The following is an 18,489-nucleotide window of genomic DNA, read 5'->3' on the forward strand; positions in this document are numbered from 1 at the left end:
TGAAATTAAAGGGCCCTTCTTCCATGGGGTCAATAACATAACAATGAGTTGGTGAAATAATGACTCCCATTGGCTCCAAGCGAAGGAGCCCGGAACAAAAGCGGCTTCACATATATCCAGCTTTCTTTATCTTAACTTTGGCTCACCCATGCAGGGCTGTCAGGCGGCTGTTCAGTGGGCAGATTTAAGGGTCTGTTTGCACTTTAAGGCCTTTATGAGGAACGCTACTGACTGACCCAGCGTCAGCTCGCCCCCTTCCCTCGTCGGAGAGAACCCATTCACACTCCTCTGCAGCATCTGGGGACCAAACCGTGCTAAAAAGTAGCTGCTGCTTTCCAAAATCATCACGCTCTCACAGTTTTAGCTCTTATCAGCAACTGGGGAATTAAAAATACATCAGCAACATTCATGAACAAGGTCAAAAGGTGTTGGACGTTAAGAAATGCTTAGAATCAGATGCTGGAACTAAATGGTACCCTTTTTACTTCCATAACTTGATGTGCTTCCGAGTGAAACAGGTTATTCAATTGAAAAATTTAGGGCATGACTTGATTTTATCCATCAGAAATCACTTGCAAATACACTACCAAAAAGACTAGGGTCGGTACGATTTATTTTTATTTTTTTCTGAAAGAAATCAGTTATGCTCACCAAGGTAGCATTTGTGTTTTAAAATATAATTTATACCTTTGATGCAAAGCTGTCACATGATCCTTACTGATACACTGATTTTGTGATTAAGAAACATTTCTTAATTGATAGTATTTCTTATTATCAATGCTGAAAAAAATTTATATTGATATTTTTGTGGAAACTAAAGTTTTTCAGGATTCTTTGATGAAAGTTCAGAAGGCGTTTATTTAAAATATAAATCTTTTTTTTTGACATCATAAAAGCCACTGCTCTCACTTTTGATCAATTTAATGCATCCATGCTGAATAAAAATACTAAATATATACAAAAAAAGCAAACTTTTGAACAGCTGCGTACATTCCACTACAAAATGGGTTGATGAACAGCTGACTTAACATAAAATGCACCAGTTGAAAGAGGCCAAAGGTTTTTTTATTATTAATTTTTTCAAGCAGAATATTCTAGTTAATTTGAGGTGAAAGTTTGCAGGCAGAATACAGCATCATTGGCCAATGACTATGCTAAACGCTTTCATGATTGTTTAAACTTGAACAGAGAAAAGTCTAAAACTGAAACAGACATGTGCAGTGTACTGAATTATACTGAACTAAGGGTCATTTGATCTACATATACTTTTCCATAAATGTTCCAGTTATTTCGTTTCAGTTAATAGAGAACTTCCATTTCATTGTAGGGCTCGTGATATTAAGTTTGATACCAATTGAAGCCATCTGGGAGATGTTGAAGTCAAAGCCCATGCCAAAGCCACCAGGAAAGAAGAAAAGATAGTGTTACATGCCTTATAATGAAATGCAGAACTATATTCCTGCCCAATAAAATTGTATCATAATAATCCCACAATGACTGAGTAACTACTACAACCATATAAATCAGCAATGTGGGTCTCTAAAACAGTAAATATATCTGCATTTAATTCTTGCAATAATTGGTTCAGCACAAACCTTATATTTCAAATCATATTTTGAAAATCCAATAAATAAAAGCATGTGTTAAACATGGAGAATTTTTTTTGAAATAAAATCAAACGTTTACTTTAAAACAAATTGTCCTTAAACTTAAAATGTTATATATGAGAATTATAACTAAATATGATAATTTAGCATGTGCTTGTGGTGTTGTTTCAGTTCTGCACCATAAATGTATCTACTGGGCTTTTAATGATAATTTTATTGACAATTAAAAGCATGAGTTAAAGGGATACTTTCCCAAAATGAAACTTTTGTCATTAATCACTTACCCCCATGTCGTTCCAAATCCGTAAAAGCTTCGTTCTTCTTCAGAACACAATTTAAGATATTTTGGATGAAAACCGGGAGGCTTGTTTCTGTCCCATAGAACAAGGCTGACACAGAAGAGTGTACGCTGCCTGCATTCAGCGGATATTCTCCAGAATGGCACTTCGGTGATGCGGAGAGACACAGAGGAGAGAAATTATTGAATAAAGTGATTTTTTTTTTCGCATACAAAAAGTATTGTTGTTGCTTCATGATGTTACGGCTGAACCACTGATGGCAGATGGACTATTCTGATGATGTCTTTCATACTTTTCTGGACCTTGACAGTGTATTTTACTTGGCAGTCAATGGGACAGTCACAATCCTCCTGGTTTTTATCCAAAATTATCTTAAATTGTGTTCCGAAGGTGGGTTGGAAACTACATTGTTGACTGTGATTAATGACAAAATTTTCATTTTGGGGTGGAGTAACCCTTTAATTATGGATTTGATTTTTATTTTGACATTTTATTTCATTTAGCAAGGCAACATTTCAAATTTGTGTTTTTCATCTAATATTTACATTTGAAGAAATACAATAAATAACGCAAATTACAAATATGCAGTAGAAAGTGCTTTTACATTATATTCTTAAACAATATTTATTAGAAATATTTATTCATCCGGTAACTGTTCTTTGTTTTAAATAACTTAAAATGCTACAAATTTGTTTATTTTCAGGCTTAAAAAAAGACTCGTGATCGGCACACCCCTAATTTCAATGTGGTCTCAGACTCTGTATATGGATAAATATACCAAAAGTAATCCGTTAAATTAGATACATTTTCATTTTTCATCTCATACTAATATATGTATAAATAAAAATACAAATAAAATAATAAAACATTTCATGATAATTTAGAACGCGCTTGTGTTGTCGTTTCAGTTCAGCATCATAAATGTGTCTACCGGCTTTTTATGGTAATTTCTTTCTTGATTGCACAAACTGAGTGGGAGGTTTTGTCTATAGTTTTTTAATGTTTGTAAAATTATTCCAGCACATGTGTGATCGGAGCCACATCGCTGTGCCAGCGTACTGCATGTCTCCTTTCTGCTCCAACAGTGATTCTGCCTTTCTCTCCCAGAATTCCAAGGGGTTCTGCGCTCGGCTGACCACAGCCCCTCTGAGGGAGGCGGAGCCTGCCCTTGCATGTCAAGTGTGGTCCCAGACGCATGGAGGAAATGCCAAGTGCAACATGGGACCCAGCCAGGATGTTGGGGCGGTCGATTTTCTGGTTACAGGTGCAGGCAGGGTTTCTGTGGCCCCGACTCGAAGGAGGTCCCTTTGTGCAACGTGGGAAAGTCGTTGCTGACACACTCTGAGCCACATTAGACCCAATAATCTATCAGCACACACACCAGCCAGGACTGTCTGGTCTGCATTAGAAAGGAACACAAGCCAAAGCGGGAACACCTAGTGAGAGGACAGGGAGAGAAACCCACTGGAAGGCAAACATTAGTGTTGTCTTTTATTTATGCGTGTGAATGTGGCCGCCTGAAGACAGTATGAGAGAACCGAGGGAGAAGGGATGATGAAAAGAGACAGGGAATGACTCAATAAAATGAAAACTCACAGTGAATGAGTATCAAAAAGACTTTGAAGATGTGGTTTCACCAGAACAGCTAATTTACTAAATGAATCAGCGGGCACTGACTTAAACCTATTGAGCCACAATCAAGAAGACATGGTTGTGACATTTATAAGGAATAGTTCACCCAAAAATGTGAAAAATGTGTTTTGGTGGAACACACAAGAAAAAATGAAGACAGCCATGATCATTTGCTTGTAATTTTTCAGTTGCACTGTGAAGTCATTTTTTTTTTCTCTATTTTACTATGTGAAACTATTTTACTATGCACTATTTTACAGTGAAATAAAATGAATATGAATATTTTAATTTACTATTATTATTATTAATCCAAACTGATGTCATATTGTACTATAGTGATGTATAATCACGCACAAATTTTGTCCTACAAGCACAACAAATCTGGATTTAAAACAAAAGCATGTTAAATTGCAGTTTTATTAGAAAAACAACCAGAATGAGATTTGCGCCCCAATTTTGAAGAGTGTTTGAAGTGTTTTTGTCCATACAATTAATGTCATTGGGGTTTAAAACAGCATTAACTTGTTTGGACAATGAAACGATGAAATGAAATAACATAGCAGCAAGCAGCAATTTAAGGGCCAATAGGTGGCGCTGTTATTATATAAGTGTGGTGTGGTCAGTGTGAGGTGGCAATAGCCCACACAAAGTTTGCTGTCAATATGTCAAAGCCTTACAGAGATACAGCCTCAGATGTAGCCTTACATCAAATCAAACCATCCAGGATGAGTTTGATAAAGTAGATTTTTCGAAATATTGAAAAAACTGCGAAAAATCTTGACCTGTAGAATTTTACATTTTGGTGTCCATTCGACTCGGCATGAAACAAGAAAAAATTCTGTCTACTCTAAACTTTACGGTTCAAAAGTTAATAGCATAAACATACTGTAAGTGCAACTTTGGACAGTCAAAATAGCTCAAAGTATCTCAAAGTAGCTTATTTTGTGTTCCAAAAAAGCTTGGACTGACATGAGGGTTTTGAGTAAATTATGATTTTTTGTTTTGTTTTTGTTTTTTACATTTTCTTTAAGACCTTTAAGACTTAATGAGTCATAGTACTACTTTCCAAAGAACTTGACATATATCGGGAATCAGCAACCTAATACTAACTCAGCATTTAGATGACATTTCCAAGTTTTTAATAGACCTATTTGTGAAAGCAGATTACACTTCCCAGCAAGCCATCTTAATTGATCCTTGGTTTCAAAGAAAACATCAAATGGAAAACAGCCATCATTTAGATTTCCATTCCAAAGAATTGCTCTGTACTTTGTCAATTCAAATGAAATAGTCACACATTCATGTAAGGCCATCTCAACCAATCAACTGTTATTTAAGAAGAAAGCAATTACACATCACAAAGTGACAGATGTTACGTAAAAACTCAACCAGTTAAAAAATGAGCATTTGATTCGTGACTAGCGATGCTAATCGATGTGCAATACTACTCCATCAAGTTTAATTCACATAACTACGAGTAATGGATCATCCCAAACACACCATTTTGTAACAAAAGCTCATGTATCCTTTCATAAACAAGACTAGACTCCTTTCCTGTAGTTATTCAAGCACAAATCCACCTCAACTCCCTCAGGAGGAGGCTCACACCCAAATCTCGAGCGGCGTTCCTTAAAACAGATGTTGGATTATGTTTCACCATTGGCCAGCATGTATTGGCGATCTTCTCTACAGTTTTAGAAGCTGTGAAAAATGTCATCGGGTATGGTTTTGATGAATGAAGCATTTGGGGCTGCATATCATCATCAATGTATTATATCCAGAAACTATGCAGGCATAGCATGATAGCAACTATAACAATGGCAGCGACATGTTGCCAAACTTCAGACCATTTGTGCGAGAAACCTGACAACCAGGGAAGAAATGGACAAATCTCCTGAATTTTTGTAAAAATTACTTTCTAAATAGGGTGAATGAAGGCCAAAGCATTCTTTGGCTTTTACTGTATGTGTATACTAGGGTTTGCGTACATTGCACATGTCGTAAACACTTGCCCACAGCCCATTGTTTCACAGTCAAGTCAATTTTATTTAGCACTTTTGATAATACACTTAATTTCAAAACAGCTTTACAGAAAATCATGATGTTAATGCTTACAATTTCTTATATATTTGTCTTATAGTCACATTTAACCACGATAGATAGATAGATAATAGATAGATTTGAGTGTGCGCGATTTCTAAATCGCTTTATAGCACGATTTTCTGCAGCCCCGACTTCCCGCAGTATGTTATCTGAACCAATCAGGATGCAGCGCGCCTAAGTGTAGCGCGAGAACAGAGCAGACTGGGCATATGCATAACTCCAGGTTCACAAACTCTGTCTGTGATGCATAGTCTTTTTTTTCGAGGCCATGTTAACGGAACAGAACGTTCACACTGAACGCGGTAAAAGATGAGAACAGAAAAGGTTATAAATAGAAAGGTGCGAATAGATTTAATATCTTGCGCGTGAGCACAGAGAGAGTTGTGAGTGCACAGGACACAGGTTGAGCGAGAGGAGACATGTTGGAAGGCAGCATATATCTGATCCTTATACAGTTTATGATCTGAGCACGCGCATCTGGTTTTGTTAACAAAGCAAAGGAAATCTGCGTGGGAGTCAGTGATGCGCAGGTTGATCCAAAATGAGCGGGTGAATGCGGTCGCCTGCAGTTACCCGCGGTTATGAGTCATTCAAAAATATTTTTCATGATATTCGGGTCATGGCCGGTCAGGTCATAGTACTAGACACATTTTTGAAATACATAGGCCTACACTTTATTGGCTGAATAACTGGCATGAAGATGACGCACGAGCTCAGTCTGCACATAGAGATGGAGGCGGCAAAGAAGACTGCATGGGGAGCAACGTCACTGTTTTTGGTAAAACATGATTTTGACGACTTCATTAAGTTTTGTTTTATAGAAAACTTTTTTTTTAAGATTTTCGTTTTGTATAAATTGTATATTAATTTTGATCAATGTTTTATCAATCAGTTGCCCGATTTAATAAATAAGAAGCAAATATATAGCCTACAATGTAATAAGGCGCCGGCACGATCACACTTGCATTGCATGTGAACTAAACTCAGCGTGTGCCTCACAGATTTGAAAAATATAGGCTATATATTACAGACAGCTTGAAATGTCTAATTTTAAACGAAAACATTCAAACGAAAACAAACGGGCTACTCTCTGATGATTTAATCCATATGAAATGTGCATTTTTCTCTGGCGTTCATGGCAAGTCTGCATTGTCAACTTCATCTTTGCAGCGACACAGAAAACACCAGTTTATTACTAAACTATTAAATGACTCCTTGCATATTTTGGAACCAGCAGGCCATTCTGGGTTGAGCGAAACCCCACGGAATGAGCGAGCGGATCGGGATATTCAGGAATGCGCTCTCCGCTCACGAGCTTTGATCGGAACAAACCCGAGCCTCAATGTCTGCTGACCTTGCAGAAACATACAAATAGACATAGCCAGAATAGACTATTTTAGTACAATTTATGATCTTACTGACGATTTTTTATAATTCTTGACAAAATTATAATATATTAAGTTTTTTTTTTTTTTTTGCCTAGTTAGTTTTGCCTACGTTCCTATGGCCCAATGATGCTACGATGAGCATTTACTGCTTTTTAAAAAAGCGGGTCAGGAAGCGGGTCGGGTACAACATATTATTTTTTTTTTTTTTTGGCCCGAGTTGCGGGCGGGTTAGTTGAAAATGTCGGTCGTGTGGGGGTTATTAATACATTGACCCGCGCATCACTGGTGCGAGTGGATAGATTCGCGCTCGCGCATGATTTTAATGTGCTTTCCACTCTGCTCTTACATGATGACATTTTATTTCACATGTCACTGTGTTTGCGTTAGCTCTCATGTTGAGTTATTTTGTTTCGGTTCTAACTCTATAGCGACACCAACTCTATAGTGGTTTGCTCGAGCATTGCAATTATTTTATATTTACTAGAATTCAACCTTTCCCCAAGTAATTTTTGCGTCTGTCCTGTTCGTGGTATATTATTTATTTATTTGTGACATAAAGAGTTGCAAGACCACGAACGTGCGCAGCTAAGAGGGAACATTGCTCGCAACTCTAGTTTGAAGTACATAGACATTTTTACCACCTGTAACTTCCAGAAAGATACACTGTAGAACAAAACATTAAACTTCTAGAATGCATGCGTTGAATGGCTGCGTTTGCATATACTATCAAATGGAATATACTTTGATTACCTTGCTAAACTGCACACTAAGCATCAGCATCAAAACTGAAGTATACTTCGGGCTTAAGTGGAAAGAACTGCCTGGGGGTGTTTTCAAGATGGCCACCAAGTGAACTGGCTAGCTGTACAGGGACTTTATGTAAACACAGAAGAAACGGATAGACTGGGTCTTGACTACTGATCAGTCACCTGGACAGGCTTTTTAACAGCCAGGCAACGTTCCAGACTATCTCTCTTTCTCATCATTGATTGATCATCAGTGTGTTGCTAACCTAAAGTAAGAGCTAGCCGCACATGCTGGGCCTCTGATGACTTCAATCTATCTCTTGCCATTTAACTGCTAACAGGAGGCCTCGACTGTAGTTTTGTTACCCTTTACATTGACATAGATACACATCACTTGTGAATTTTCAGCATTGAGGACCGAACACCCCATGAGGATTAAAGAAAAAGTGTATGAAATGCTTACAGGTGTTACAACTTTTCCAGCTGCATGATGAAACAGTCTGGGGTCTCTCCAGTCAGGTGCCTGAATTAAACTAATGGACAATAAATGGTGTCCTTTCTAACCACTGAAACAACAGCATACAAACAATGGAAATGATAATCTAAAGTGAGATTGAGATCATTTTGCATGACCTTTATAGTCATACTGAAAGGATGGAAACATGAACATTAAAACTGTGAACTCAATGTGAACAAACAAGTAAAGATTGTATCAGTCAATCAGTCACTCTGCACCACCTCTGCTTCATTACAGTTTGCACATTTGTTTTATTGTTGTTGTTTTTTTTAAAACGCTGATCTGCCTTCAAACACCTGGTAAAAGAGTCGTGCGATAACGTGCGTCATCACTACCACACACCCTTACGGCATAAGTTCTGTATTTTGTTCACACAAGGCTCGTTCTGGGACTGAACCTGGCAATGTAACTAGTGTTACTATGTTACCGGAATCAATCCCAGGTCATGTTTGCGTTCATACAGAAGGCGATCCGGCAATGTTCCGGCAATTTTCCGGGTCCAAAGTGCAGCGTGAAAGGGGCTAGTGAGTCACTGAATCATTAATTTAACTGATTTGTTCAAAGAGCAGATTCATTCAATAAAGAAACACTATCATGTGTGTTGCTCAAAAACACAAAACAGTGTTGTGATCTTTGTTTGAATCTATTTTTGTTTTGAGCAGAAACGGCAACATTGTCTCTAAAATATAAGTCACTTACACTCTAAAAAACGCTGGGTTGTTTTTTCAACCCAACTGCTGTGTTGAGGCCGTTGGATAGGACTTTGGGATGTTTTAACCCAAGTTTGGGTTGAAAATAACTCTCTTTTTTAACCCAGCGGGGTGGGTTGAGGACGCGGACGTGAAGGAGAGCACGCACGTCACGTCAAAATCGTACGTCTCCAGTGCGAGCAGCCGCCATTTTCTCAGCGTGATAGAAGCGAGAAGTGAGTGAAAGACTATGGTAAGTAACGTTAAATATTCAAAATGTAAAGTTATCTTTTATTGTTTACCCGGTTGTATGAAAGGCGGAAGGTTTTATGAAAGGCGGAAACAAAGGAGCTTAACGTTATATATATATATATATATATATATATATATATATATATAAAAAAAACGGACGCGGTTTTCGCCTCGGACACGGAGGTCTTAACTGCCTCATGTAACGTTACTGAACGGAGGATGTACTTTTAATATAACGTCTGTGAATGTATTTGTCATATTTACATAAGATTTTACATTATCTGTTCTCTTTGAGGCGTTAACAGACGGTTATGGTCACGGTTACGCTCATGTGAATTTGTCTTTTTTTTTCGCGGTTAAACTGAATGTATGTTTGTCTCCTGAAGGAAACGGCATTGTGTAGTAAAGACTAGCATAATTATTTAGAGGCTGTTGAAGTGGTAACTGTTAAAAGTATGTTTTACATGTAATATTTCAGACTTGTCCAGCTCCTGTCTTCATTGTCCTCGCGTTGAGAGTTAAAGACACAGAAGCTGTTTGTGTGAGGAGTCACAGACCTGTGTGAGGATGAGGAGGAGGTGTTCTTCTGAAGAGAGGGACAGACGGTTTAAGGAGAGTAAACTTCAGAATAACATCAAGTTATCTTTATTTTTACTCAGACTAAAATAATGTGTGTGTTTTTTTTAGATGTTGAAATCCAGAGACAAGATAACTTCATTCTTTTGAGACTGATGTAAGTTAAATTATTATTACTTTTTTTTTTTTTTTTTTAGAAAATTAATGTTTCTGTTGTGTCCTGCCTGTTAACTTCACATTTTGATGCAAAAACAGTGTGATTTTATATATGTATGTATGTATATGTTAATATTTTATTGAAACCATTGATGTCCCTCTTTGCAGAACTCAAACTAACTGGAGTTAAGGACACACAAGTGCTTGTGTGAGGAGGTGGTTTTCTCAGCTTCTTCTGAAGAGAGGGAAGGATCGTTTAAGGCAAGTAAACTTCATAATTTCATGTTATCAGTTGTTGTTTTTTTACTAAGAGTAAAATAATGTTTGTTTTTGTAGATGTTAAAAGCAAGAGACATGGGAGAGAATCATTCCTTTGAGATTTTATGTAAGTTATTTTTAGAAAATAAATTTTTCTGTTGTCTCCTGCCAGTTTACTTCACATTTTGATGCAACAACAGTGTAATTACGTGCTCATTTCATTAAGACCATTGATGTCTGTGTTTTTTATTGCAGAACTCAAACCAACTTTGGAGTTGTCTGATTTGGAGAGTCATTATTCTTGGTCTTCGCTCTTAGAGGTAAAGTTCACACAAAAAATAATTTACTTGCCCTCAAGTCATTCCAAACCTATAAGACTTTTGTCTGTCTTTACAACATAAATTAATATATTTTTAGTTTTCTCATAATATTTGTTAATCCATTTATAGTTTAGATGATCAGTATTTTCAAGCTTCATAAATATAGAGTTATTGTAGAAGTAAATTCTGATATTTATATATGAATACATCTTAAATTATATGATAGCAAACATGTATGTTCAAAATAAAATACTGGTCTCCCAGACCAGCAATGGAGGACACAAAAAGAGAATATTCAAACAATATCACCTGCCCTCACACTAGTGCTGCCATTATAGCCTCCTGGAGCGCTGTGGTGAACTGAGACATTAAACAACCGCTCAAAGTGTTGAAACTTTAAAACCGATTATTTACCTATCCTTACGGATGTGAATACACCTCTACCTGAAAATGGATAGTTTAATTAAATGTTAAATTTTTTCAAATGTGTTTCTCTTAGGCCACTGAAGAGCAGGCGGTGACTGGGATGAATGCTGGTCAGAGAGGAGAATCTTCTTTCCCCTAAACTGATGCAGCGGTGGTTTTAAAGAAGGACGCTGCCCTTGATGATGTAGAAGATGTCACATGCTGTGCTGATGGGGTTTCTTCATGACTACATCAGTTATGCTAAAGAGATCATGAAAATTGACTGTGATGCATGATCTGTATTAATGGACTATGAAACAAACTGTAAGTGTATCATTTGTTAAAAAAAAAAAAGTTAAATGCTTTTTCTGTGTTGTTTAGTAGAAGAGTTTACACTCTGTCATTCATACACCTGCTCACATTCTTTCACACACACACACACACACACACGCGTCTGTTAAATGTTATAATGTCAAAGTTAATGTTGTGATTTATTTGTGTACTGTCATGCCAGAATAGTTGGAAAAAAACCTAACTAATTGTAAATTTATTGTATGTGTTTTCGTATATTTTTATACAATATATACAATTGAACAAAGTCCAATTTGGTCTTAAGTTATATTCATCAAATGTTCAATGCTTTGTTTATGAACTCTGTAGCTGTTAATGCCATCCTTTTCTGCATTTCTTCTAACATGTTCCTTTTTGACTTTTCTCTTGTTTTTAATAAATATTTTCCTTTTGATAATTATTATTTGTGTGTAAAAGTGATATTTAAAATGAACAACATTTGTAGGTTTAATGCCTAGCTCAATTTGGGTTAATTTTAACGTAGAAATGCATTGTTTCCCCACATGGCTGCACTCTGCGAGTTTATTTTCTGCCAGCAGGAGGCGCTAAGAGCGGGAGAGGTAGGTTTCTCCGGTAACGGCTGCAGAGCGGTGCTGAGCTCACAAACGCTGCCTTATCAAGCACATGCGAAATGATATCGAACATTTTCTAAATACAGTAGTTTTCCTTCTGAAATACAGTGATAAAAAACACCCGCTCTGGTTTTTGAAACCCTGCAATATAGTCATTTTAAACCATAAAAAATGGCAACCCAGCAGGCTGGGTTAAATATGATAACCCAACTGGTTGGGTTAAAATAACCCAGCGCTGGGTTCGTCCCTTTTTGACCCAGCGCTGGGTTGTCAAAATAACCCAAATTGGGTTGTTTTCAACCCAGCAGTTTTTAGAGTGTAGTGTTAACTTTATTAAACTTGTATAAAATCAATAGTATATTTGTTATAAACTACATTTAAAAGCTTGATCAGTCACATAAAAGTAATCAGAATGCAGCTACTTATTTCTTTGTTACTCACTGACAATTGAATGTCCCCTTTAAATAACATGGCAATCTGTCCTCTTAAGAAGTGATTGACTTGATTCAGCATTTCGACACTTCTGTAAGGATGCGTTAAATTCAGCAAACTGGTTTAATAAAGAATGTATTGATCTTGTAAATTAGCAAATTTTACGATACCAATATTTAAAAAAAGGGCCATTAAAGTTTTATATGTGAACAACAAACTTATCCTTTAACAATGCAATGGCGCAAAAAACACACACCTTTTGTACTGATTTCGCTGCATGATTTCTCGACTGCAACTAATACCGCCTTAATAAAATATAGATTTTGTGCACTTTTGAACTTAGCTTTATTGCAAGTAAAATAATTAAATAAATAAAAAAAATTGTTACCTTTCTAAATCACTGACAAAACCCATCAACAAACTGACAATTGTGTTGTTGAGTGCTCCAAACATTCTGGCAGCAATTGACAGCGCTCTGATCCAGTGGCATACAGGCATCGTCAGATTGATAGTACTCTAGCCAGTGATGTTGGGGGATCCAGTGGGGGCAGCAATCATATTTCAGGGTGGCCATGCCACTCTTTATCAAGACTCTGCTAAAATGTAGTGCCTTTGTCTTCTCAGGTGTGAATCCCATTATGCAGGGATAATTATGATGGGATACTCCCATTTTTCTACACAAAAAGTGTCTTAGAAAATTGTAATCAATATTTTGTTTTCTGTGAATAAGTAAGATGATTTTCACATCATTTTAAAGCAAAAACTCTAGACTTCAAGATCCAGGTTCTCAAAAGTCTTGTGTTTTATGGCCTTTATGGCTCACTGATTTCAACATTTTAGTTTTTCACTATGCACGCACAAACATTGTTTTCTCAATCACACAATCACATACATACATGCATGCTGCTCACATATTATTGCAAACCAGTTTGTGTTAATTACAATGTTATTAAACTTTAACCATTAAAATGTACAACTGAAAAAAGCACAAATGTCAGGGTATGTCAAAACTTCTCCAGTCCCCAAAACACCCTCGGACCCCAGAGGATAAAAAAAAAAGCCCTTAAAAGCCAGATATGCCTTTGGGATGACAGCTAACACCAAATTCCTCTGGAGTGCGTGTTATGGTTCCTGTTGCTAACATGAGATTAGAAAGATCTCTGCAGTTTAATCAGTGGGTTTCCCCTGTTTCATCACTTCAGAAATGCAGCGGCGAGTCAAATTCTGATCCTCCCCGATTCTTCACGACTGATTTAAAATGACACACTGGCTTATTAAGACTGTATTTGCACATCTTGAGATTTAATTGGACTTCAGGTCCTTCTCATTTGCACAAAGAGGTGGTGGTTGATGTAACTCTATATGAAACTCTTCAGATAAGACCAGGAGCCCTTAGTGTCAGTCCATTTACTGTAGCAATTATGGCACTACGGTTTTAAGCTGGACTGATGTGTCAGCTGCACAGCTGCTTGTGTCCTCATTAATGGCATTAGTATAACGCTAGTAGATTATTGTTTTAATTAAGACGTAAGCAACTGCTGTGATCGCAACATTTACAACTTTCAAATGAAATTTATTGGAAGACTTTTATCTGCAATTGTGATACCAAGATCTACTTGCACAAAATTATGCAAGACAATGCAGGTGTTGTGGATGGTTGATAGGACATATTAAGGGGTTTTGAGTGGTTTCAGAAACTTGCTATACGGTTGCTAGGGTGTTATGGATAGTTTCCAATTTTATTATCCAAGCAGCAAAATAATGTAGGGGGGAAACTCTTTGGTAACTACCCTAATACATTGTATAATTTACAAAATATGAACAAACATATCATTATACTGTAAATAAATGATTTGCAGTATAATTAGTCAGTCATTCACAAAATCCTAATTCGTGAAGAAACGAATCATATGAAAAGTTTAGTTTTAATCAAACAGCCAAAAAGATGTCCTGCGAACAAGATTCATTGAACACCCTCAAACTCACTTGCGAGTGAGTGGTTTGAATCAGTTTGAGTCACTCAGTTGGTAAATTCCATGAATTCATTAGTGACTCCCTCAGTCAAATGCAAGTCATGTCTGTTGTTACGTCTGATTTAAAATGAAGATTTGGTGTAATGAATGGTATTCCGAAAAAAAAATTCACCAAAATGAAAAAATAAAGATTTTGGCGGCTGCCCACCCCTAACAAATATGACTCGGCTGCCCACCCCAAACAAATATGACTCCATGTTCATGTTATTTTAAATTGTGTATATTTTTACACATACAGTACCGAACAAAGGTTTGGATACGTTACTATTTTTTATGTTTTTGAAAGAAGTCCATTAGGGTCATCAAGCCTACGTTTACTTCATCAAAAATACAGGAAAATAAAATATTGTCAGAAATTACAATTTAAAATAATGGTTTTCTATTTTACTAGACTTTAATATAATATATTTCTGTGATGTAAAGCTGAATTTTGATCAGTCATTACTTCAGTCTTCAATGTGACATATGATCCTTCAGAATTTTTTTTTTTTTCATAAATCTTTTTTTTGGGGGGGGGGGTTTTGATGATCAAAAAGTTTTTAAAAAATGTAAAAATCTTTTATAACAATATAAGTCTTTGCCATCACTTCTCATCAATTTTACAAATTTTTGCTGAATATTACGTTTTTTTTCTGTATTTTCGATCAAATAAAAGCAACATAAGAGACTTCCTTTAAACAGTAAAAATAGTAATGTGTACAAACTGGAAATCTCTTTTTTATTTGTTAATTATGTTATTATATCAGCAATATAATAATAATAATTATTATTATTATTATTTTGTAATAATTTTGTAATCATATTTTGTCAGTAATTTATTCAAAGTTCCAAAATACCACTTAAGTGACAGGAAATGGACATCAATGCTTTTATATATATATATATATATATATATATATATATATATATATATATATATATATATATATATATTATTTTTTATTTTTTTTATTATTATTATTTTTTTTCTAGTTGGGTTTCGGCAGAATTTCTTCCTCCCATGTAATCAATACTGACCACAGATATTGTAATAGTATTAATATTGCATTGTTTCACATTTGAAAATCAAAGGGAAGTGAGAGAGATGATCACTAAGAGAAGTTAATTTCTACTTAGTTGAAACTGAAATTAACAGCAGTGTTAGAGCAGTAAAGTAACCATCAGCAAAAATTAGAAGATACACACATCTTAAGTACTTTATAAAAAAATAAAAAAAATTGTTCATACGCCATGTCTGTGCATGTCAACGGCACTCATGCTCTTTCAAGAAATGAAGCTGATCGACAGAAAAAGTTAAGAATTAAGAATAAATTGCAATCAGTCCAAAATAGATGATGACAACTCACACACCTGCATTAAAGGTGCTGTAGGGAACTTTTGTAAAAAAAATATTGTTTACATATTTATTAAACCTGTCATTATGTCCTGACAGTAGAATATGACACAGATAATCTGTGAAAAAAATCAAGCTCCTCTGTCACCTCCCAGTGGTCCTATTGCCATTTGCAGAAACTCCATCGCTCCCGGTAAGAAACAACCAATCAGAGCTGCGGTCCGTAACTTTGTTTGTGTTCAAAATGTAGAAAAATGTATATAATAAGTGAGTACACCATTAATCCATTTTCCAAACCGTGTTTTTGGCTTGTCCTGAATCACTAGGGTACACCTATAATAAGTGTTTATATTCAGACTATTTTAGATTGCTTCAGGGATAGCGCGGCGGAGTAACCCAGTACCTTTGTGATTCTTCATAGACATAAACAGAGAGAAGTAGTTCCTGCTACGATGTTCTTCCGCAAGAGGCAAGCAGTTCTGTTTATTAACAGCTAGAGCATCAAAAGTTCCCTACCGCAGCTTTAAGAGCTGTACTTCTTTGCGTACCCGCTTTGAAACAGCAACATTAATTGGTTTAACTGACGATTCAACTTAAGTGTGTTATGGTTATGGAGGCCCTGCCTCAAAGCTTGGGGCCCTTTGAAATTGCCTGCTCTGCCTATAGGCAGCAACAGCCTTGTGTGTGTGTGTGTGTGTATATATATATTATTTTTTTTAATTCAAAATATAATCCACATTTTATTTTAAAAGCCAACGGCTCATTGATTTTTAATTTATAGTACTATAATGTTTATTTTATTGAAGTTAATGGTTTCACAATAATTGCTTTACTGTATACAGGTTGAATGTTTACCATGAGAGATCAAAACATACAGAAGGACAGATCCCATGGGAGACACACCTGTGTGGCTATGTAAGCACCTGGATCCAAACAGAAGAGAAATACGCTGTATGACTCAAAGACAAGCAGCTGTCCTCTGACTGTAAGCCTCAAAGCATTAATGACTCACCCCAAACAAAACAATGCCACCATCAAAAAAAAAAAAAAAAAAAAAAGCATTTTCATAACAGCTCCTCCTCTGTGTGAAGGGAGGCCCATGACTTGAGCAACAACAGGGAGGGCCGCAGCAGAGTCCTCCAAAACACACATTTCCAACAAACACCCCACACCTCATCATTTAGAGGAAATCATTTGCTCTGACGCCCCTCGGAACGGAACGAGATAACAGCGGAAAAGGAACTGTTGAATCTAAGAAGGAGTTGCTGGCCCAGCCTTCTGATATGAATGTGAGTTTTGGAGTGATTCATACTAACAAACCACAAGTATGAGGCTGGACCACAACAGCTGGGCTGACCATGAGACCTCCAGAACAATGAGCTAGCCTGACACCGCTCCAGCTCACACAGAAAGACCTCATTTGACCCGGGAGATCCATTACATGGAGCAGCTCTGCAGCTGGGTTGTAGATGACTGCAAACATGCTAAGAAACTGAGATGCAATCAATCAAATGGAAATAAAGCTGAAATTAAATTCAATAATAAAATTAGATCGCAAAAATTACATATGTTGCCTAGGTGAACTGGAAACAAATGAAAACTAAAACTTAAATAAATAAAAAAATATTTATATATATTAAATAATGAATAATAAACCTGACTTGTAATATTTATAAAAAATAATAAAAAAATACTTAGAAAACATAAAGATAAAATCAAACTCAAAATGTTAATTAAAACTGTATATAAAGAATATGTAAATGACACTGGTAACATATCAATTATGCTTATTTAAAAATACTAAGAATTTAATAACACTCTTAAACCTTGAATCTCAAAATTAACATTCATTTTTCACATTGTACATTTTAAATATTGTAATGCCCCCATTCAGGTTTTTATTTTTAAACATCTATTTAAACACTTATTTCCCCAGCCAGATAATAAAAACAGCAAAATAAATAAATACTAGGGCTGGTATGCGATTACAATTTTTAATCTAATTAATAACATGATGTTGTGATTAACTAATCTCATTATTTGCACATAAAATTTGGAGAAATAACTCTGAAAAGATCATTTAAAGTCATTGTTGTGCAAAGCGTCAAACAGAGATTACAAAAAAGTAGGTTAAGCAAGAATTATTTAAAATGGTCAAATGTATTACATATACTCTTTTGGACCATGTGAGTAAATGATGACAGAATTTTTATTTTTGGTTTGATGAACTATTATTACTATGAAAATATGAAATAATTTCTTTAATGAAGTGATACTCTAAATAATAAACTAAAACTGCCAGTAGGTGGTGGTAAATGTCTTAATGATTAAGTCATCGAGTCATTTATTCATTCCCTTGATTCGTTCAAATGGCTGATTCATTTAGGAGTGAAGTAAAAGGTTCTTTATGAATGGTTCATTGAATCATTTGCTTGTTCAACTTGAAGCGGTTCATCACCATCAGACCGACAGATGTGTGACATCAAAGTACCGCAAGAGAGCAGACGACTCATACACGATGACATACACCGATCGCTCTGTGCAGCGCCACTTCAAATCCAACGCGACTAGGGCCAATGATTCAACGCGCCAAATGGTTCACCAAATTCGTTCAAAACGTGGATTAAGAAGTTAATGTTGCTCGGGGATGAAAAGTTCTGATATGTCTGTATATTTTGGTTGGCAAAACTGAGCAAAACGGTCAACATTGTGTCTAAAATAACAGAATATTAACTTCTTAATGAACTTTTGTATAAGTGACGTGACATTCAGCCAAGTATGGTGACCCATACTCAGAATTCGTGCTCTGCATTTAACCCA

The 18,489-nt window shown here is 36.0% G+C and overlaps 1 protein-coding gene and 2 long non-coding RNA genes across 5 annotated transcripts in view; 1 reads left to right on the forward strand and 2 right to left on the reverse strand.

Moving 5' to 3' along the window:
- LOC127946053 (uncharacterized) overlaps positions 1–18,489 on the reverse strand; it is a 137,435-nt gene that overhangs the window by 106,437 nt on the left and 12,509 nt on the right. The window lies entirely within an intron of this gene.
- Positions 1–18,489, reverse strand: part of LOC127946049 (double-stranded RNA-binding protein Staufen homolog 2) — a 118,882-nt gene that overhangs the window by 85,279 nt on the left and 15,114 nt on the right. The window lies entirely within an intron of this gene.
- Positions 9,033–10,788, forward strand: LOC127946052 (uncharacterized). The gene is made up of 3 exons (XR_008151006.1): positions 9,033–9,234; positions 9,712–9,966; positions 10,134–10,788. It is a non-coding gene; the product is annotated as an uncharacterized LOC127946052 (long non-coding RNA).

This window comes from Carassius gibelio, chromosome A24, assembly GCF_023724105.1.
Source record: "Carassius gibelio isolate Cgi1373 ecotype wild population from Czech Republic chromosome A24, carGib1.2-hapl.c, whole genome shotgun sequence".
Lineage (NCBI taxonomy): Eukaryota > Metazoa > Chordata > Actinopteri > Cypriniformes > Cyprinidae > Carassius > Carassius gibelio.